We start from the raw sequence: 22746 nt of genomic DNA, 5'->3' as shown, positions 1-22746 counted from the left end.
ATCTTTTCTGACCATTGTTCCCCCCCAGTTTTATTGAGATACAACTGACCTACAGCACTGTATAAGTTTAAGGTGTATAGCCTAATGATTTAATCTGGTGAGTTTTCTAACGTAAAATTGGGTTGCCAAGGAGAAGGGTGTAGAAAGAATATATCCCAAGCCTTGAGAGTCAATTCTCTCAGGGAGTGGCATGAAGGAGAGGATAGATTTCCAATCCTTCATATCTTTGGATTGTTTCATTTTTCTACTGTGAAGTACATATCCCCTTTCTAATGAAAAATCGATAGCTGCATGGCCCATCCACAGGTACTCAAAGAACACCTGTCCATGACAAGTGCTACTCGGGGGAGTGAGGGGGCAAGAAGAAAGCTCCTTCTTCCTTAGCGGTAAGTGACAAGGACCATCTGGCTGGGAAGGCTAACGTGGCTCCACGTGGTGATGAGTGAAGAAGTTGTACCAGGACCGCAATGACAAGCACCAACTTGGCATGCTGTCCTGCTTGGCCTGATAAAGAGAAGGGTTGAGTTTGCTGAGATAAGCAAATCATAGCTTCCATTGTAGTGATTTATTTTAGGTTTTTGAATCTTCTCCCTACCCAAGAGAATCAAGGCCCCTGAACTGTTGCCTACCACAGAAATTCATTGAGGCAACAAATGCTGATGGTTTTCTGGCGGCAGATGCTGGCCCTCCACGGGGGACTCTGTCCCTGGGGCAGTTAATGAGGGACTCTTCAGACAAACGTGCTCTGGAGGTTTTCAACACAGTGGATAATTAAAATCACAAACATACTCGATGTGGACATTTGGAGACCCCTCACCTGGAGAGAGACGTTCAACTTTTAACTGCAGCCCTTCAGTGTGGATTTGATTTCCTATGCAGACTTGTCCACTCCAAAATTACTAAAATATCTTCTTTTATAAGGTTTGTTTTCATACACCAAGATCTGATTCTATTGGTTGACTGTTGTTGTTACTGCTGTTTTAGTATGGTGTGAGGTGCTTTCTAATAGTTTTGCCTCAGTGGTAGCCAATTCAACACTATGGATTGAAGGAGCTATTCCTTCCCTTTCTGATTTCAAGTGCCATCCTCGTCATGAACTAAGCTCACTATGGGCTTTTTAATAATGCATATTCGCAGACCTACCTCAGGATCAGAATCTCTGGGAATAGGATCCAACCATATTTGGAGACCAGTGCCTTAGAGCCTTGCTACACAGGCTGGCCTGAGGACCAACAGCATTGGCGTCACCTGGGAGCTGGGTAGAAGGTAAAACTCCTGGTGGCCATGCCAGACCTGCTGCATCAGGTACTCGAAGTGGGGCCCGTCAGGGTGTGTTTTCACCAGGCCTCTGGGCGATTCTCATGCTGGCTGTAGTTTGAGAATCACTGACAGAGGACTGAGTATGCAAGGAGGTGACTGCCACTGAGGTGACCACAGCACTGATGGGGTGATGGAGCTATTCTGGCAGTTCATGGCGAGTACTTTTGCAAGCATCATGTTTAACTCACTTTCTCTGGCTCTGCTTTCCTGTTCGCTGTCAAGAGAGTTGGTCACAGAGCTGCATGAAGATGACACACACAACAGGGTGGGAAATCATAGCGTTGCTCCCCGCCCCCCACACATCACGAAGGGCATAAGGCTTCTAGCGCTCTGCATGGAGAGGCCAATGGAGGGAGATAGCTGAGAGCAAGCCCCAACTGGGCCATCCCATGCCCAGGGCTCCACCTCACTCTCCAGGGCTGACCTCACGCAGCAGAACACACTGCTGCGGGGCTGAGACACTCACTGTTCTTGAGGCCTTGGGGGCAAACAGGTGGGTTCCCTGACTTCCTGGGTGGTTGAGGGGGAAGGGCTGCAGGAGGTAGGCAGGCACAGCTCCCAAGTCAGCTCTGCTGAGCATTAGGTGTGCCCACCATCTTGTGCACTGCAGGGCTTCCCATTTCCTGCGGAGGGAAGTCCCAGCAGCTGGGAAGATCTTCCCCTGTGAGCCCTCGGGAAGCAGCAGTGACCGCACCAGGGCTCCAGCCTAGAGGGCCAAGGGCCACTGTCTGGACATCCAGAGGCTGTGGGAGCCCACGGAGGTGCCTGACCAGTCTCCAGGGAACCAGGGAGGGCTTGCTGCTGAGGACAGACGTTTCAGCTGGGATCTTCCCACCCGCCATCTGGAATGGAAATCAGATGTTCACCTTCCAGCGTCCCATCATCTGATTCCTCATAATAGTTCCAAAGTAGGTGGCCTCTGGGCTGGGTTCTAGGCCCACTGCAGGGTCAAGGCTGTGACACATCCAGGGTCTCTTCCCCCTGGAGTAAGCTCTGGTACCTGGCTCCAGGATTCCACCACAGGGTCCCAAGTAGACCAGAGTTCATCAGCCTGCTTCTCATAGGATCACCTGGGGGCTCGTTAAACTGCAGATTCCCAGGAATCTTTCCTGTGGGGCTCTGGCCTCTGAGGTTGGACCAGAGAAATGGGTATAACAGATGCTCACGTGATTCCTCTCAGCAAAGTGGGAGCCTCGGGATTCCACGGTGGGCATAAGGGTGCTTTGGACAAGTGGGAAGGGAGAATCTCATGCAGGACTATGAGTTAAACGCCTCCTGGTCTTGATTACCCCTTCAGTCAGCCTCCTTTGTCCCTCCCAGTGGTGACTCAGAGGAGGGCTTTCTTGTTCTCCCAGCCTGGGTTCCTCGGAAACAGGACAAGATTTTTTTGCTGCCAGCTCTGGGGCCTCAGCCGGGTTGTAGGCAGCGGTGAGTGGGGTCACGACGAGGTTTCGGCACCTACTTTCTGAGGACAACTACTTTCTGAAGCGGGCTTGGTCTAACTGGTGCCAGAGAAGAAGGTCAATAAAGGGCTGACTCTCGCGGGTGCTGCGGCAGCTCCCGCCTCGGACCCCTAGGGAGTTTAAGGCCTGAGTGAGACAGTAGGTTTCGACTAGTTTCTCTCATCGTGGCAGGAGAGCACTAGACCACAGTCCATGGGTCCTTCTAGAAACGGCGTTACTGGTGGGGGTGGGATGGGAATCTGGGGCAGAAACAGCTGAAAGAATTTGCTAGAAAGTGTTTTCCTCTGGGGGTGGGGCCGCACCTGGCGCGTCCAAACACGTGCGTGGCTTTGAGGAAGAGAATGTGTTTTGAAAAGGTTTTGTTTCCTGCTCACGTTCGGAGGGTGCCTGGCCGCTCGCTCCCACACCCGCGTGGGAAGGCGGGCGGCGGCTGTGGGATGCTTGTGCGTTTTCAGCGTTTCTGGTGAAAACCGTGCAGGGTGGCGGCACGCGGCGCCCGAATGGGGGTCGGGGCGTCGGGGCCTCCCTCCCTCCCGGCCGCGGGGCCCGGGGCCCGGAGCTCCGGGCTGGGCCGGGCGGCCAGCGGGGGGCGCCTGCGGCCGCTCCGCCACCCCCGCCCGCACAGCACGATCCCGTCCGCGGCGGCGCGCCCACTCGGGCGGCGGCGGCGGCGGTGACGGCGGCGGCGACGGCCGGCGCAGGAGCGGGGCGGCGGCGGCGGCGGCGGCGGCGGCGGCAGGTGAGCGCGGTCCGGACGGCCCTGGCGGGGAAAGGCGCGGCGGGCGGGCCGGGCCGAGGGGGCGCGCGCCGCGGCTCGGGGCCTGGGGACGCGCCCGCCGGCCGGGTCCTTGGACCCCCGCGTGGCAGGGCGGCGGCGTGGGGGGCGTCTTCGGCTTCCTCGTTGCTCGCCCGCCGGGCAGCACCCGAGCGGAGGGGTGGGTGTGGGCGGGGGCGGCTGCAGCCGGGCCCCTCGCTCGGTCTGCCTTCCCGGGCCTCGGGAGCCGGAGAGAGGCGCGGGGCCGGCCGTCTCCCCCCTTCCCCCGCCCCGCGGGGCCGCCCCCGCCCAGTTCCCCGGTCTTGCTCTTTCTCTGGCCCAAGCTTGGGGTGGGTCTTCTCAGATGCCCCCTCGCTCAGGCACTGCGGGGAGACGTGTCCCACATAGGACCTCAGCGCAGGAACTGGGGCCCAACCCCACTTTCCAGATGACAAGACTGAGACCTTACTGAGGGACATGGCTCTGCGTCCCCCCTGGGTCTGGCACGCTCCGACCACTCTGTTGGAACGCCCATTGGCTTATGATGGTAAAAAGAGGGGCTGGTTTTGTCAGGTTTCTCAGACTCAGGCAAGGCAGGGGCCCCAGGAGGGTCAACATGGTCTGTTTAAAGTAAAAAATAACTCAAAGGGAGAAGGCTCAGGTGAGGGCAAGACAACGGCTTGGGGTTGGAAGCAGTCCAGTCACAGCCACAGTGAGCAGGACACCTCACCAGTTAAAGGGGGTGGTGTGTGGATGGGAGAGCCGGTGAGGCATTTGCTCTGGCTTGCGTCCCCACTGGGACACTCCCGAAACCTACCCTTTTACGCGAACGGCATGGTAACCATCCCTGGTTGGGGGTGAGATGATGGAGCCTTTCTCAGTGTGGGCTGGAGTTGTTCTCTCTCCTGGTGTATGTCTTGGGTCCCCTTCCTCAAAGGCAAAGAATTCATGTTCTTTCTGAGTCCCAGAGCCAGAGCTGGAAAATGAGAGTTTGGGCCCTTTCACTAGAAGTAGAGCCTTTAAGGTGAGGACCACAGGTGCCCTTGGTGGTTAGGCTGTGCCTGGAATGGCCAGATCTGGACTGGCCTTAGGTTCAGGGCCCTCATTTCTTGCTGAAGCCTTCTCAGACCTGGTCCAGGATGATGGTCAATGGAAGCATGAATGAATGAATGAACGAATGAATGGCCAGCAGGACTGCAGTGGTCTCAGGGCCTGAGGCTGAGGGGACTTGGCAGGCTGGGGCTTTGGGCTCAGAGATGAGGGCCTCTGGCATTCAATCAATCACCGCTTTCACACGTGGGCAGGTGCCCTCCTAGGAGAGGTGAGCGTGTCCCGCTGTGGAACTGGAGCTATGGGGGCAGACCCCCAGTGTAGTGAGGAAGCCCCCCAGGAGTGGCCAGCTGGGTCTGGGGCGTGGAGTTGGGTCCACAGGGTGACTTTTGGAGCTGCCTCCCCCAGTGCTGAATGTTTGGGATCCTCAGAGGCTGGGTCTCCTTCCTCAGCCCTTGATGCCCTTGGGCTTTTGAGAGCAGTTGCTCTTGGGCCTTTTATGGAGGAAGGCAGGAAGAGGTGGGAGAGTTCCAGTTTCTGAGGCCCGATGGCTTACAAAGCCATGGCATGTCCCTTGTACCGTTTGATCCTGTGAGTTAGGGCCAGAATGATGAACACCATGTATGGGTGGGAAAGCTGAAGTCCTTGAAGGTCTTGTAGCAAGTTAGGCCTGGAGTGGGGGCTAGGGCCTGGCCTTCTGGTCTTCCCATCCTGTTCTGGCCTGGTTCTGGTGGAGTCTGACTAAGTACCCATTGGGAGCCTGATCCCACCCCAGCAGGCAGTCTTAAGTGAGCCCATTAAATCCCCCTCAAGGGTAAAACACATTGCCTGCCCACCTACCTGCCCACCTCTCTCTTCCTCCTGTTCCTACTCCTTACCAGGAGATGCTCTGGACTTTGCTGCTGACCTCACCTCTTGGATTCCCTTCCTCTGCAGCTGGGCTCAAAGGGACTGCTAATGGAGGGATAATGGCTTATGTTGCCTCCGTGGCTAACTCCAGCAAGGGAGCTTCGACTGGCCTGCCCTGGTAGGAGGCAGAAAAGCGAGTTAGGCGTGGTCCCTGCACCCTGCCAATAGGGGCGACAGAGTGGTTGCACCTTGACCCCAAACACCTCTGTGGAGAGAGGCTCACAGAGCAGGCAGGCCAGTCTGTGCACTAGAAGGATGGACGGAGGGGTCTTCATTGTGATATCTTTGGGGGAGTTTGTCGATCGGTCATTTTCTTATTTCTTCATGCTTTCTGTATTTTCAAAATTGTCTACAATGAAGAAGAAAAGCAAAACTATTCCATTTTTGTTTGTTCTGGAAAATTTTCAAGAGCTGTTCTGCTTCTGAAACTTGGAATTGGGTTTGCAGGTGAGGTCGGTAAACTTCCGAATTTAATAGGGCATCCAAAGGGAAGGTCCCAGGATTTTGAGGTATTTCAGCACAAATTAGTCTCCAGAATGGCCTGGAACTCAGGCAGAAGTTGCAAACTTCTTGTTGACAGTGTTGCCTCTCCCACTGCGAGTCTGCTGGTATTTGTGGCTCACTGCCAACTGTTGGAGAGCTATCTGATGGGGCCTAGCTGGTGGGTGGGCAAGAGCTCGAGGTGATGGAGGCAAGGTTGGTGGCAGCTTCCAGGCCCTGAGCCACACCCATCTGGGAACCAAAGAGAGTGGTTTTCTAAGCTGATGCTGCCCGGCCTAGGTTGGAATTGGGGGTAGGGACTTCGGCCAGAGAAGAGTGGACAAGTCCACATCCATGTGGGTCCTCCCTGAGGAAGCTGAGTTTGTGGGATCAGCCCACAGCCTCCTGGTCCTCTTTGCACGTAACACAGGCTGCGTGACGCCCTGGAGTCCTGAGTCCTTGCTGCGAGAGCTCCACTCCCATCTCCAGCCCTTGCTCTTGCTATTCCTTCTTCCTATAAACCCTTCTCTCCAGTGCAACTCTGTCATGTGTCTTAGGATGTGCTCAGCCCCCTCTTGGACAACTGACCTCAGGGGTCCCCTTCAGTCTGGTTGTCTGTGGGTCAGGGACATGGCCTGAGGGCCCTTTTGACTTCAGGCTCTGTCCCTGGGGTATTTGCCTTGCTCTGATTTTGGGACATGGGCATTTGTACCTGGACTGTCACTTCGAGAGGGGGAAAAAGCAAGGTAGGAGCTGTGGTCCCCTCCAGCTCTCCACCGCCCAGCTTGTATAGAGGGAGCTAAATGGGGCCCCACAGGGTGGGGTGGTGGGCCTTGGGCCAGGGCCATTGCCAAGTGTGCGGAGCTGGCAGCAGGAGGTCCAGCCAGTGTGTGCACAGGAGGCCACCCCTTCAGTTAATGACCACCTGCTGAGTGACGTGGCTATGAGCAGCCATCCACCTGTTTGCAGAGGGAGCTGCTGTTTTCAGTTATTAACAACAAAGGCTATTCTTTGCAAGCTTTTATGCCTGGAGGACAAGAACACAGGCTCTGGAGGGAACCTCTTGGGCTTGAGTCCAAGCTCAACATTTCCTAGCTGTGTGACTTTGGGCAGGTACTTCAACCTCTCTGAGCTTCAGTTTCTCATCTATAAAATGGAGACAGAATAAGACTACTTATCTCAAAAACCAGGAACAGTTCCAGATTAAAAGAGACCAAAGTGACGTGACAACCAAATGCAGTATGTGAACCTGGGCTGAAAAAAATTACATAAAGGACATTATTAGGACAGCTGATGAAACTGGATATGGACTATAGATTAAAGTAGTGTATCAATATTAAATGACCTGATAACTATATTGGTCCTTGTTCTTAAGAAACATGCAGTGAAATATTTAGGGGTAGAGGCTCACCGTATAAGCAAACCACTCTCAAATATTAAAGAGAAACATATGTATAGATAGATAATAAAGAAAGTGAGACAAAATGGTGCAAATAGGCAAATATGAATTAAAGTATAGGAGAGTTCTTTGTAGCTTTCATCTAACTTTTCTGAAAGTTTGAAACTGTTTCAAAATACACAGTTAAAAAATATGCCTATCTAATAGTATGAATGAAATGACATTAACTGATGTTACTTAGAACAGTGCCTCACACTCCCTGAACATTATCTATTATTGTAAGTGTTGCTTTTTGTTATCATTAATATGGACAAAGTATACATCTTTGTCTTTGTCTTACTTCATTGTCACAATACCCTGTGTTATTTTTCCACTTTACAGATGACAGTTGAAGCCCAAAGAGGTTAAGTGGTTTGCTCAGGGCCACACAGCAGTGAGTCCAGAGCACTGATAGGAGAACTGCTTAAAATTTATTTTGGATTAATTGCCAGCATCTGCAACCATGAGATTTTATGTAAAAAAACCCCCAGATTTCTTTTTTTTTCAGTTATATATATGTAATTATATATATATAAATTTAAAAAAATACATATTTTTCAGATTCTTTTCATTATAGATGATTACAAAATATTGAATATAGTTCCTTGTGCTATGCAATAAATCCTTGTTGTTTATTTTATATACAGTAGTGTGTATCTGTTAATCGCATACTCCTAGTTTATCCACCCCCACCCACCCTTTCCTCTTTGGTAACCATGAGTTTGTTTTCTATGTCTGTGAGTCTGTTTCTGTAAAAACCCAGATTTCTGATTTCCTTTGATAACTCAGAAGGCTTGCAACACTGGCCACATTCCTTTGTGGCAGCTACTGGCTGAAGCTCGGCAGCAGCTTCTCTTTACACAGAGCTTGGGCCTCCAGTTTACCCTAGTCCCCAGCCAGCCAGCCAGCCAGCCAGCCAGCGTCACTGGTTGATGTCCCGTCTGATCTCTGGGGGCTCTGAGTTTGCTGTCCTGGGAGAGTGCCATTGTACACCTGATCCCAGGGTGCCAGGCCAAGGCTTGGGTTCTTCCCTTCCCTCCTGATGCCCCGCCTTGGGTTCTCCCCTCCGCCCACCTGCCCCTCCAGCCAGAGGGTGCAACATTACACCTCCTTTACTCAACCTATACTTGAGCACCTACCAGCTGTGTGGAGAGGGGCTGGGGGGCTGCAGGGGAGGAGGAGGAGGAGCCAGAAGGTTTGTGGCTCTAGCCTGGTGTGTCCTACCATGTTCCTCGTCTTCCCTTGGTCCTGCCCGCAGCCCTAAGCAGTGCGCCTGGCTCTCCAGAAAGGGTACAGGGTGGTTTGCTGATAGCCCACGAGGAGGGTGTAGGAGGAACTCTCCTCAGAAGGGCCCCCAGGCTGCAGTCTTCATCTTGGTTTGGTATGTGTAGATGGGCGGTTACTTCTCTTCTCTGAGTCTCTGGTTCTTTCTGTGTAAATCGGGGCTATACCACCTTCCTGGAGGGAGGTCAGAGGACTGGAGGGGCTACCGTGTCAGCCTCGAGCAGGTGGCGATCTGGGGGTGTGGTCGTGGGGATTGTTTCAGTCTGCGCTTGGCCTCTGACGCCCCTGGTTCCCCACCACGCTGGGTGTAGGGTCACCAGGTGCCCAAGAGGCAGAGGAGTGAGCAAAGGCTGGAAATGAGGGCACCAGTCCACAGGGAGCGGGGGAGGGGAGGCTAGGCAGGTGTCGTGTATGTGGCCTTGTGGGTGCGCCTTGTGGTACCCATCTCACAGAGGAGGGAACAGGCTCTGTGAGGAGGTGGGAAGAGCTCACTTGGTGGATTTGGTGTCTGACAGATGGGGAAGCTGAGGCCCAGAGAGGCCGTGAGGCCTTGAGAAAGTCCCACAGCCAGGCAACTTCTGCCTCCTGGGCCAAGACTGAGCAGCATTCCTGGGGAGGAGGAGAAGGTCAGCTCATTTTTTATTTTCAGATGGCTTGAATTTTGTGTTAATTACCCAAATAATTCACACTTATTACTAAAAAATCCGAAAACCTAAGCAGTAAAGTGGGGAGAAAAACCAGAATCTGTACCCATTAATGTAACCTATTAGTGTATTGGTGTACGTCTTTCCAGAGGATTTCTTGTTTGTTTTTTTAAACATATGACAAGAAAAAAAAAATGAGCATCAGAACATTTCTTACTGTGTCTGTCCTGCTTGCCCCCAGGCTTTGGGAGTGGAGTTGCTGGAGTTCTCAGACACGTATCAGGCCCGCTCCAGCAGTTGGTGTACTAGGAGCCCTGATTGATTTTCTCTGTCCCCTATTGCTGGACATTTAGGGTTTTTTCCAGTATTTTTGCAGTTAGCTCACTGCGTTAAGTAGCCCATAAGTAAGTCTTTGTACACACTGGGGATTCTTTTCTGTAGGGTTTGTGTCACTGCAGACTGGATGCAGGTTTGCGGTTGGGCCGTGTCTGCAGGCGTGGAGGTCCCGGGCGCCCCGCTCCCCCGGTAAACTGCTTTGCGGTCAGAGGATGCGACGGGGAGGGGCTCCCACCGGAGGGCTTTGCCAGAAGAGGGGTTAAGATGCCGCCGCCCAGGCTGGTACTGGAAGCCTTTAAGCTCCTGTGCGGGAGTTGGGTGGAGGTGGAGGCGAGGGAGAAGGTGGCCGCTGCTCCAGGCTGGTACGCGACGGTGGGGCCTGCGGCCCTGCAGCCTCCTGTGCTTCCGCAGAGGGGCCTGGGGGCGTCTCTGCCTGTGCTCGGGGTTCAGGCTGAGAGTGCACCCACCCCTCCCAGTCGGGAGCAGGGCTGAGGCTGATTCTGTGTTACTGGCTCTGAGACTCCCTGGGGGCAGGGTGGGGGGCATTCCTCATCTGTAGGAAGGGACTGAACATGTCGCCTTCACTGAGTGAGACTCAAATGAGACAACAGATGCCAGAGCTCTTACGGTGACAGTGTTTCAACATTTCATTATGGAAGAATTAACCACCCACAAAGGAAGACAGAATAGCATGTCCACCCCCATATACCCATCCCCTAGATGCCACAGTTTCCAGCTCTTGGCCAACCTGGAGTCATCTCTCCTCCCACACACTTCCCTCCTTCAGACCTCATATCACTTCATTGGTAAAAATTGTAGTACAGACATACGTCGTTTTATTGTGCTTTGCAGGTATCGTGTTTTTTTTTTTTTTTTAATAAATTGGAGGCTTGTGGCCACCTTGCCTTGTCAGATGATCTTTAGCATTTTTTAGCAATAAAGTCTTTTAAAATTAAGGTATGTACATTTTTTAGACATAATGGTGTTGCACACTTAATAGACTACAGTATAGTGTAAGCATAACATTTATATGCACTAGGAAACCAAAAAAATTCGTGTGACTCACTTTATTGCAATATTTGCTTTATTGCAGTGATCTGGAACTGAACCTGCAATACCGAGGAACTATTCCTAAAGGAGAAGGAGTAAAAAAAACCAGACAAAACAAAAAAACCCCAGAGTATTATTACCACACCTAAAACTTAGCAATATTCTTTAAGATCATAGCTATCCATGCAGTGTATTGTGTTCAAATTTCCAATTGTTTCATAAATGTCCAAAATATATATATATTATTTTAGTGTTTTAGAATCAGCATCCAAATGAGGTCTATGTAATGAGATTGGTTGATATATTTCTCAAGTATTCTTTCATCTGTATGATTGATATTAATTCAGTCTCTCTCGTGCCATGTTTTTTTTTTTGCTTCCTATAATGCTTAATGTGTTTTTTATCCACCGAACCTCCTATATATAGATTGGTAGTTGTATCTGGAGCCTTGATCTAATTTAGTTTTGACTTTTTTTCCACACAAGAGCACATTGGAAATGGGGTTGCAAACTTCTACTGGGAGGCCCACATTATCTGGTTCAATCTCTTTTTGTGATCTTCAGTGGCTTTAAGGTAGTAGTTTTTGTTTTTTTTTTAAAATTTATTTTCTTTATTTTTTTGGCTGCGTCGGATCTTTAGTTGCGGCACACAGGATGTTTCCGTTGCGGCACGGGCTCTTCGTTGTGGCATGCGGGCTTCTCTCTAGTTGTGGCATGCAGGTTTTCTCTCTCTAGTTGCGGCACGCGGGCTTAGTTGCCCCCTGGCACGTGGAATCTTAGTTCCCTGACCAGGGATTGAACCTGTGTCCCCTGCACTGGAAGGCGGATTCTTTACCACTGGACCACCAGGGAAGTCCCTAAGGTAGTAATATTTTAAGTTATCATAAAAACTTTCCATTTTCACTTGGTTACAGGTGGTGCTGAGTTTGGCATTGGGTGGAGACCTTCCAGTCTCAGGCCATTGTTTTTCCTTATTCCTGCTTTTTCTTCTTAGTAGTTGCTTTTCCCTGTTATCTGTTAATTACATGGGAGGTATATTTTCATTAGAGAAAATTGGAAAACAGGCATCAACAAGAAAATATGCAATTAAAACTGTGCTAAATTTTATCACCTAGCGATAACTCCTAAGATTTGGAGTATATTTTTCCGGATTTTCCTGTGTGTAAAAAAATATACGTACATCTGTGATATTGTTCAACGAAAGGTCTGTTTTCACCTCGTGGCACCTCTATAACCTCCTTCCCAGGATCTGTAGGGAGGGTCATGGTCTCCCTCCCTGTGCATCAGTAGTTCACACCAGACGGGGTGTGGGGAAGGACGGGCGGCCGCTGGTGTAGCCCAGCTGCCAAGTTTTTCAAAGGAAATAAGGACTTTTGGTTGGCAGGGCAGTTGCTTTCACATCTGTTCTTTTAGGATTCTCTGCAGTTACTCAACACACTGTGACCTGGGCTGCCCCTTTCCTTCTCCAAAGCCCTATCCCCGAGGCCTGGCAGAGGCTGGGGCCATGGGGGTCATGGGAGTCAGCCCCCTGCCCTCTGGCAGGCTGTACCACCAACATGATGCAGGGTTGTTCGTTTTTCCTCGTCTGGCATTCTAACTGAGACAAGCAGCAGCTATTTAGATTTCTACATAGGAGGGGCAGTGGCTAAGGGAGCTGAGTTTGGTTGCAAAGATGCTGTTTACTTATAAACACATGTGTTTTCTTGGAGTGGCCTTGTATCTCACCCCAGGTCACCCCTTAGGACCACCACTGATTAGGAGTGAAGGCCTTTGTTCCATCCTATAACTTGTAACTGGTCGCATGACCTCAGTCGGCCCCTTCTCCTCTGGACTGAAGGAGTGAGCCAGAGCATCTCCATATGTTCCCAGCCTGGGGAAGGAAGGGATCCTAGCACATCCCTGAGCTTGCAGTCGACTGGGAAGAGATGATGGCAGAGGGGCCAGAGGTGAGTCACTGCATTGGAATGCACCCCACCCCCCCCCCCCAGTGTGAAAAATCATTCTGGGAGGAGGGTGAGTGACGGGACCACAAGGCTGTGCCTGCCTCGGTGAGGCTGTCTCCTTGGGGATCTCCTGGCCCAGAGCGTGGAAGAGCTGGGGGCCTGGAGGAGTGGGGCCAGCAGACCTGACACCAGTACCGAGCCAGACTGCTCTGTCCTCCCAGGCAGGGGGAGTGCTGCTGTCTGCATAGAGTGGGTTCTGTGTTTCTGCTGTATGTTCTTGTTAGGAGATTCGGGGTGCAGATCAATTTGGCAGAAATGTCATGAAGGCCTCTTGAGTCCCTGGTACTGGGGGGGGGGGTGGGTCTGCTGGAAGAGAAGAGGTGCCCCTCTGTCACTCCTGATCAGGTAGGGATGCTACAGTGAGAGTGCATCAGTCCAGTCTTGACGGGGGCTGGAGGATCTGCTTCCGAGGTGACTCAGTCACACGGATGGCAAGTTGGTGCTGGCTGTGGGCAGGAGGCCTCAGTTCGTCACCACAGGGCTGCTTGAGTGTCTCACAACACGTTGGCTAGCTTCCCCCAGAGGGAGTAATCCAAGAGGCAGCAAGGTGGAAGCCACAGTATTTTTCATGACTTCAGAAGTCAAACATGTGATTTCTGCAGTATTTTGTTGGTCGCCCAGGTAGTGTGGGAGGACACCATACAAGGGCGTGAACACCAGGAGGCAAGGGTCATCGGAGGCTGACTACCGCTGTGGCAGAGACGAGCCCAGCAGCTTCCAGCTCATATCCTCCCAGCCTAGTGAAATGAGAGCATCTTCTTTTTCCATTTAGTTCCAACAAGAGTCCCAGAATTCAACATTTGGAGTCACATGCCCATTCCTCAATGGGCACTGATCAGGAGCCCACCCCTGAAGGGCTGGTTCTCCATAGGAATAGGGAGCTGTTACTAGAAGTGGAAATGGATGCTACAGAAGGAAGGTAACAGTGTATATCCTCTCAGGAGAGGCCTGTGGCACTGTGGCCCAGAGGAGGTGACGATGGGGCATTGCTTCCTGAAAGAGGTGGCATTTGTACTTGTCTTGGCAGGATGAGTAGCATTTTGACCATTTCTGGTGGCAGAAAGGCTTGAGCCAAGGCATAGCAGGGTGAAGCAGCTGGATCATGGGGTGAAAGGAGATCAGGATGGAAAGACGAATTGGGCCAGGTGTGGAGGCTCAAGGGAGGGAGCCGGGACTTGACTCAGGAGCTACCGTGAAGCCATGGAAGTTCTTTGAACAGGACAGGCCTACAGTAGAGCCAGGATCTAGGGTTTAAAACTGAGAGGACACCCTCTGTCCAGCCTCCTTTGTCTTCAGCTATAACTGAGCACTTACTGTGTGCCTTATACACATTTCTCACTAACCCTCACAGCCTCCCAAGGAGCTGGATGATGTTGTCCTGACTTTACAGATGGGCTCCTTGAGCGGCCAAGATCATGTAACTTGGCCAAGGTCACTTGATGGGGACTCTGATTGCAGAGCTCTCAGCCTCTTCGTCCCACATTCATGGGACAAGGGACTGGGTTGGGGCTGAATCGCCAGCCCTGATGGCTCAGACCCCTCTCGGGCTGCTCTGGGGTGTGGTGACTGTAGTATCGATGGCTTCCGTGCTCACACTCCCTCTCAGAAATCTGCCTGGAGTTTGAAACACGCTGGGGTGCTGTGGGGTTTCTTCCCGAGGGGAAAGGGATTGACATCTGGGTTTGTCAAACGGGGCCAAACTATGTGCTCAGAGCTCAGCGTTGTCTCTTGGCCGACCGCCAACTGTCTGCCTTGTTTTTGCTGCAGTTTTATTCCTTCTTGCCCACTACTTCACGGCCTTGCCACTCTCTACAGCCTATTGCGCCCACGCACCAGTCAGGGATTGGCTGGGCCATCTCCCAGGCCTGGGACACCCTCTCTTGGGTCCCTTCCTTCAGGGAGGCCCTGAACCTCCCCCAGGTGGGTGAGGTCTCTCTCCCCTGAGCTCCGGACCACATATCTTGCCTTCACGGATGCTTGTCCCAGATCTTTGTGCCATGTCATTGGTGGTGGGCACGCTGTGTCCAAGTCGCGCCTGTGTCCCCAGCACCAGAGAGGAGTCCTGCCCACGGGGCGGAGGGCGGGTGCTGCTGAGTGGAACAGGAGAGGGTTGGGCTGTGCTTTGTGCCTGGCACCTTGAGCCAAGAGAAACCAGTCTTCCCTGCCTGATGCTGAGAAAGCCCGCAGTTGCCCCTCCTTTGGGGGAGTTTTGCTGGCAGGTTTGGGAGCACCGAGTGCCAGGGCTTGGAGATCTCGGGCGAGGGCACCTGCCAAGGAGGGCGTAGTGGGATTTGGATCAGCCTGTCTCCAGGGAAGCCCTTCTTTGCTCCTGGGGAGGGTCATGATGTGAGTGGTTGAGAGAGCATAGGCCATAGAGTCAGACAGACCTGAGTTTGAATCCTGGCTCTGCCTTTTTTTTTTTTTTTAAGCTGTGTGTGCTTGGGCAAGTGAGTAGCCCGAGTCTCAGTTTTCTCTTCTATAGAATGGGCATAATAGCAGGACCTCCTCATGAGGCTGTGCATGGTGCCCCTCACACAGTCAGTGTTTAAATAGTGATCCTGGGTGCGTTAGCCTGTGTGCACAGGTCCTGCCTGCTGGGACCTCGCAGTGGGGTGAGGTGTCCAGTGCCGGGCGGCTGGACCTCGGGGTGCAGCAGGTCAGCAGAGAAGAGTCTGCTTCCTCTGAGGAAAGAGCTGGAAGGGAGACCTGGGGAGGGCAGGACGTGTCAGCTGGGAAAATTGGGCTCCGTTCCCTACTTTGTTACTAAACAGTAGGGTTTACTGTCAGGATAAAAGGTAGAAGATGATCCCAGGTGCCCATGTCACATGCTCAGAGGGCTCCCTGAGGACCAGGAGGTGCTTTCCCCCTCTGTTTTGGGAGGTCTGTGCGCCCTGCTTCCCAGTCCCTCCTAGTCTCCTGCCTCACCACTGAGCACCTCATGATCCCAGTGGGGAAACTGAGGCTCAGGGCCTTGTGTGAGTGGCGGAGCCAGGATGCAGCTCCCTGCCAGGCCGCTCTTGCTTCTAATTGCTCATTCGGGAGGCGTTTACTCCCTGCCTCCGTAAGTTGTCGCCGGGCTTCTAATGCAGGCTTTTGGTGCTTGTTTTATTGTTTACTTTTTGAAAATGGTTCCAGCTTAAAGCTTCCAATTTCCATGAAGTCACTGGAGTCAGGAGCCTGGCCTGACAGCTTCCCCCGCTCCTGTTGAGGGCTCTCTGTGGCTGGGAGAGCCCCACTACACACCCCGAGAGGCGCTGAGCTGAGGGTTGAACGTGAGGCTTTCTGCTGCTCCCACCGCCAGAGCAGGAAGCTGTGGGTCCCAGATGTGACTCACTCTCATTAGGTAGCTGGTGGAACGAGCCTTCACACGTGTGAGCCTGGATGCTGGCCTAGGAGGGGCAGGCGGTGGCCACCTCCACGCTGGCTCTGACCCTGGCCCAGCTGCCGAGGGGCCCTGGAGGAGAGCCAGGTAACGTGGGGAGGGGAGGTGGGGCACCATGTGTCCTAGTGGCCTGGGCCTGAGGGGACCGCGGGGCGGCGCCCCTCCCCACCAGGCGGGCCCAGCCTGGGAGTGGATGGACAGGGTCTGGACTGGAGGTGGGGGAGGCTTTGGAGGCTGCTGGGCAGACGGCAAGGTGGGGGTGCTTGTGGACAAGAAAGAGATGCCTTGTCACCGGCTTTTCCCGGCCTGACCAGAAGGTGCTGTTATGACTGTGGTGGTGTTTATTTGGCTTGGTCCACCTAGACTGCCGTGACTGACTCTCAGGTGCCCACGTTTCTTTACAGGGTTGTAATTTTACATTTACAAGTACAGTGTACTTTTCTCAATGAAAGTAAAAGTTAACTGGGGAAGTGCAGCTGAATTTATGTTGTTAGATTAAAAAAGAATAAACAAAAACCAAACCCTGAAAGTGATGCATGCCCATGAGGCAAAGAACCAAGATACCTCAAGAAAATGGAAAAGTCTCTCTTTCCCTCCAAGTCCTCCTAGCCCAAGGTCCCGGGACCACCAGTGGGGACCATGGGGCGTGGGTCTTTCTGGATCTTTCTGCCCGCTCATCCAAACACACGTGCACAGACACAGGGCGAAGCAGGCATCTCCTGTCCGTGTCATCACATGGGTTTCAGGACAGCTGGCCCTGGGGGCTTCCTCCCTGGCCAGCCCTGAGGGGAGGGGGGAGGGGAGGGGGGGGGTGGGAAAGCAGAGGCCTGGGCTGGGCCTCTGGGAGACAGAACCCCGGTCCCCAAGGCCTGGACGGGTGGCCGGAGCCCAGGCTGGCTCTGCCTGGAACGGCTGTGTGACCGTGGGCTGTCACCGGCTCTCTCTGCCACAGACACGCAGGTGGACGATGTGAGGGGTGACCAGACCAGCATTTCTCAGGGTGGGGACCTTGCTTTAGCCTGGAGGTGGATCAACATGCTTCACGTGTAGGTATGCGTTTTAATACATTTCAGAAAAAAAATTTGGAAATAGGACATCGGATCTGTGACTTCATGCATGTATTTTTGCCTTGGACAAGGCCGAAGAAGACACAGAAATGAAACGGGTAGACTTAAGAGGAAGTATAGTGGGATTGGCTCCACAGGAAGCGCGGGCGTCTAGCGGGGTGCGGAGTCTGGAAGGCCCGTCTGAGCGCCCTCCGTTCTGACCAGGCTGCGGGCCTCCCCGCTCCAGATGGGCCCTGGGCTCCCTGGAGTTTTCCTGTGGCTCCTGGTGTAGGGGAGGGGACGCTCAGGTTGTGCGCATTCTCTGCCCTCAGTGGGGAAGTCGCCAGTGGTCATTCATCGAAAAGAAGCGACTGTTTACTGGCGGCCGTTTTCCCAGGGGTCGGGGGTGAGGGTGGTCTCACGGGGCCTCTTCGCCAGGAGTGGGTCTGGGGAGAGGCAGTCTTCCTATGGGCCCTACGGGGCTGGGGGCTGGCGCAGTGAGCCGGGGGTAGGGGGTGGGGAGTGGGGCAGGAGTGGGGCTTCCACACAAGCCAGAGGTGCTTCTCAAGAGGAGACAGAGGCCCGACTTGACATCACTTTGGGCATGTGCACCCCCCTTTACAGTTTGTAACTATTGGTCTAACCCATCCCCTGCCTCCCCGCCACCCTGTGTGATAGTGTCGTCTGTCCCCAGTTGATGGAGGAGAAGCCCAAGGCCCAGCAGGGCACCGTCTCGTCCTGGGCCACACAGGGAGTCGGTCCCCGGGGGCGTCCACCTGCACACACCACCTCTCACGGAGAGCCGCCGCGTTCGAGGCCTGGGGTTGGGTAGGGACGCTGTGCCTTTGGGGAGGCTGGTGGGGGGCAGCACAGCTGAACAGGGGCTCTGGGTGGCTTTGGAGGGCTGGTGCGGGGGAGCCTTCCTGGCGGAGGGTCTTGCCTGCCCTCACTGCGGGGTGGCTGGGCTGAGTCAGTGGTCGCGCCCCAGCTGGGCCGTGTGTTCTTGGACCCGTGCTCGAGTCCTGCCTCAGCGGGGAGGTGGATGGCCCAGCCCTTTGCATTTTCCATGACTTGCCATCCCACCATTACCAGGGGTCATCAAGGGGTGGCCGGTGGCCTGTCCCTCACCTCTCCTGTCCTGGGCACATTCGCGCTGAGCTGAAGGCAGCTTTCCACATCCCGTTGCCCAGGCCAAGGGCAGTGCTTAACTTGCCCGGGGAAGTTCCAGGGCCCCCTGAGGGAGCAGGCAGAGTGGGTCACACTGGGCACCTGAGTCCGAGTGGCCGATTCTAGCCTTTTGTGGGGTCGGGTCTTAGGGATGAGAGGGAAGTGCTGATGGTGGACCTTTGGGGCGTTTACTGTCTTTAAGAAGGCCTGTGTAGAAAGAGCTGGAAGTTAGTTTGGCTCAGTGAATGAGGCCTTGGCGTCTGAACAGTCGCCAGAGGAGCTGGGTCTTCTGGAGGTCACTGCGTCCAACCTGTCTCCAGACAGAGCTTTGTAATGGCCTGGGTTCAACCGCACTGTGCCTCCTCCCGGCAGTGTGCGAGATGAGCAAGGGCTGAGCTAGTTTCTTGCATCTATAAAATGGGCTGCTCACGCTACCCAACGTGCCAGGTAGTTGTAGGATTAAACGAAGGGATGCACGTGGTACGGCTGGCACAGAGAAGCCACTACCCAAGTGGAGGTGTTTGTCATTACTGCCCCGTCCTGCCTTGGGTGGGAGGGAAGGGAGCCTCGGAGGTGAGGATGGGCAGGGCCGGCTGAGGGGTGTCACTGAGAGGCCTCCCTGGTAGCCGGTAGCCCTTGGGGTAATCACTGTCTCTCTGTTCCTCAGTTTCCTCATCTGTAAAATGGCAGCGCCCAGGCAGGTTGCTGGGAAAGTTAAATGTGTGAAAAATGCTTCCCAGGCACCTGAGACCAGGAAGCTGAGGCCTAGAGGTCCCTGGCAGTGGTGAGCCCCCCAGCCTGTGTGTGTGGAATCCTGCCAGCCCCTCCAGGGGTCCTCCAGCTCTGCCCCCACCCTCCCGGCTGAGCCTGCTTGCGGAGTCTCCACTTGCCCACCTGTGGCTCCTCCTGCCACCACCCCCCAAGGAGGGTGGCACGGTGCCCACCTGACAGCCACTGGCATCTGGCTCAACCTGCCGCTGCCCATGCATTTCACAAGGGGCTACGTCATGGCTGGGGCATTGCCTGGTCCTGGGCGCAGACCTGCTGGGCTGAAGTGCCTCCGTTCCCTGGGCTCCCCTTTCCCCACGCCCACACCCACCCCAAGCCTTCGAAGGAGGACAAGGTGTCGGGATGGGGCGGGGCGTGAGCCCTGGGCAGAGGTGGGCTCATTCCCTCTTTGGTTACCCTTCTCCCCATGATGCCTGGGATCGTCGTTTCTCCCTGCATCTGCTGATCTCTGATGGGTGTATTTCACAGGCGTTTTCTGGGGCACTAAGTGCTGTGCTGGGGGATAGACCTGAGCCCACCCTGTTGTGAAGATGGGCTGGGACAGCCCTGGAGAGGAGGCCCGTGGGGTTCCTGGGTTCCTCTTACACACGCGTCAATTAGTTCCTCCTGTCTGGTGTCACGTTTGAACCCCTTCTCCTGGCTTTTGCCCCCCTCGCCGTGTTGGCAAACCACCCCCCCCGCCCCCAGTTCTATGTCTCAGGCACTCTGGGCCCACCCCCTGGCTTGGGCAGCAGGTCGGCTTGCCTCCTCTGCCCTTTGCCATGCATCCCCTCTGCTTAGGGTGCTTCCCCACCTCGAGCCCCCTCTTGCCTCGTGTCACCCGCTCCGGGGTCCTCGGGCTCAGGAGAAGACGGGGCGCAAGCGTGTCTGCTCTACTTGGCAGCCTCCCCCTGCCCCTTGGCTCTGTGTTGAGACCCCCTCTTGCTGGTGCCGGTGCGGGGGGCGCCAGGAGCACCCTCCTTGTTCTCTCTTCCTCTTTGTGCCTCTGTCTGCCCCCGCCCCCCCGCCCCCGCCGCCTTGAGCTCTGAAAGAAGTTACCCTGCAGCTGTGCCTGAGGAAAAAGAAACAAATTGAGGCCTTTGTTGTGGGTACCCTGGTCCTCAGACGTGATCCTGGCCCCCGCGGCCCACCTTCTCTTGCTTTCTTCTGAGCTGGGCTGGAGGTGATGGGGTGGATGACCCAGGGGGGAACTCGTGCCCACTTGGGGGTGGCAGCGTGGCAGGCCTGGCTTTCGGGCATCGTGAGGCCCCTGGGGGTGACGCGGTCAGTGGTACCACCACCCACCTTCAGGACCCGGAGCACCTGCTGGAGGCCTCTTTGTCTTCCAGGAATCCAGGCCTTCTTGCCCCTTGGAAGCGGCTTAGTTCACTACCTCAGGTGCAGCTGACTTGGGTCGACGGTTCCTGGCATCACTGGCCGGCCGAGCAGGGGGAGGCCCAAGATCCAGGGGTGCGGCCTTTCTCTGCACAGATGGGGAAACTGAGGCCCAGAGGGCTCCACGGCCTCGGGGCGAGTGTGTTTTCCTGATCAGAGCTGTTGGGAGGCACATTTCCCTGGCCTCACTCAGTGGGGGATGTGGATTTGGGGTGGTCGTCCTCTCCTCCTGGCCTCAGTCTCCTCATCTCTGCAGTAGTCAGGCTGACCCTATTCCTGCGCACCTCCCTGCTGGGCGGGCCAGGGACCTCCCGGGTCTGCCCATCCCTGCCCCCCAAGGCCCACCTCCTCTCTCTCTCTCTCTCTCTCCTGGGCCCGGCTGGAGATGATGGGGTGGGAGCGATGTCAGAGTTTCTCAGGCCCACCCCTCCTGTTTGGAGCCAGTTGGGGCGGACCCACGTAACAGCACTCCCTGTGTGCCAGCCTCTGTGTGAGGCCCTTGGGCATTCGGTACCATCACCAGTCCGTTCTACAAATGAGAAAGCCGAGGCCCAGAGAGGTTAATTAACGTGCCTCAGGTCACACAGCTCCTCTGATGTGGAGCGGGGGTCTCGCCTGTTTGGTCTCAGAGCCTGTGCTCACAACCCCTAGGCTTTCCTGCATTCCTGACTGCGGCCTGAGGCTGGGCCCTCTCCCACCCTGGCATTTCTTTGCCTCGTGTGGCTTCTTTGGCACACGTCTCTTCCCTCCCCGCAACATGGGCTCCCAAGGGACCCTGCGTCCATCTTGTTTGCTTCAGCACTTCACCTGGTACCTGGCACAGGCAGGAGCCCAGTGGGCACCTGTTGGATGGCAGTGCGGGAGCCTTAGGCTGGGGCCCTGTTTTCCTGTGGTAGAAACAGCACAGCAAGGTTGGCCCCCTTCCATGTGCGAAGTTTCTGGATTTATAAGGAATTTTTATAGCCACGAGGTCATTTCACTGCCAGAACAGGCCGGGGAGTGGGGGAATGTTTTCGTCCCCATCGCTCAGGTGAGAAATCGAGGCCTGAGAGGCAGGTGACCTGCCAAAGCTCAAGCAGATGGGACTAGGGACACCAGGGTTGGGGGCCAGACCCTGCAGTTCAGGGCGGGCTGTATTTGACTCAGTTCATGAATTTGGGGTTTGAGTGTCCGCTATGTGCCAGGCACTGTTGGGTCCTGAAAGCAGGGCAGCGCGTGGCCAGACATCGGCCTTCGTAGAGGCATCGCGTGATCGGGCGGCGACAGGCCAGGGGCCCTGTTCTGTGGTGGGAAGTGCAGGCACTGAGTCAAGGTTGGGCAGCCCTCCTGGAGGAGGTGGCAGCTCAGCCTGGCTCTCAAGGGCCGGTAGGAGTTTGCCAGGCAGAGGGAGTTTGGGGGTGGGGAGGTAGGCAGTGCTTTTAGGCTGTCTGAGCCTGGAGACAAAAGGGTGGGGCTTGTTTGGGGAACCGAAATAAGTCAAATCACACAGCCGCGAAGAAGGTCTCAGGAAGCCCTGGAGGAGTTGGTTGGCCGGGGGTGAGCAGGACGGGGCTCGTTGTCTTTGGGGTCGCGGACAGGCGTGGGGAGCCCTGGTGGAAAACCCCAGGGGAGGCTTGGGTTTGGGGGGCATGTGGCTGCCGTGGACTGAGCCTCCATCACAGCGACTTCCTGTGCCCAGCGGAGCCTGGAAGGAAGGGGTGCCCAAGTAGGAATGGGGAGCTTGGGCTCGGGGGACAGCCGTGGGGAGGGGCTCCCGAGCCCCTGTGTTTGTGGCTCCGGAAGCCAGGCTTTTAGGGGTGCGGGGGAGGTCGGCTGGGGCTGCTTCCCCTGCAGAAGGGCTCTTCCGGGCTCTGGGCTGGGCTTCACCAGGCAGCCCTCCCGCCCCTGCCCCCCGTGTGCCCCCTTGACCTCGCACAGTTCTCAGGAAGCCTTGGGGAAGGGGGGTCTTAGCATCTTGGATTAGGGCCGGGCACTCTTGGTGGCTGGTGTGGCGGGAGTCCGAGGGGGGGTGCCTCTGGGGGAGGCATGGCTTTGGGAGCCAGACCAGACAGTGCTGCCTCACGGGTGCTGGGGAGGCCACGGCCCCGACAGGGCCTGCTGAGCTCTGCATGGAGGTGCCTCTCCATGTGCCTTTCCCGCTGCCCTCTCTGTGGCTAGCTTCTCTGGTAGTCTCAGTGAGAAGGGACCTCGCAGACCCTGGGGGCCTTCCCTACCCCTGGAGGAATCAGGCCCAGAGAGGGCGAGAGGCAGAGCGGGGC

The 22746-nt window shown here is 55.1% G+C and overlaps 1 protein-coding gene across 5 annotated transcripts in view; it reads left to right on the top strand.

Annotated features, from left to right (window-relative positions):
- Nucleotides 1–2638: 2638 nt before the first annotated feature.
- The window catches only part of ADCY7 (adenylate cyclase 7), a 61165-nt gene continuing 41057 nt past the window's right edge, over nt 2639–22746 (top strand). For 2 of the 5 annotated variants that reach the window (XM_057533802.1, XM_057533797.1), the window contains exon 1: nt 2639–2748. The gene's annotated coding sequence lies outside the window, so the exon portion shown is untranslated. Of the gene's footprint in view, nt 2749–3493; nt 3523–16101; nt 16200–22005; nt 22025–22746 lie in introns of those variants that run through there. The other 3 variants (XM_057533798.1, XM_057533799.1, XM_057533801.1) reach the window with 3 other exon arrangements.

This window comes from Balaenoptera acutorostrata, chromosome 19 (genome assembly GCF_949987535.1).
Source record: "Balaenoptera acutorostrata chromosome 19, mBalAcu1.1, whole genome shotgun sequence".
NCBI lineage: Eukaryota > Metazoa > Chordata > Mammalia > Artiodactyla > Balaenopteridae > Balaenoptera > Balaenoptera acutorostrata.
This window is presented reverse-complemented; position numbering and strand designations above follow the sequence as displayed.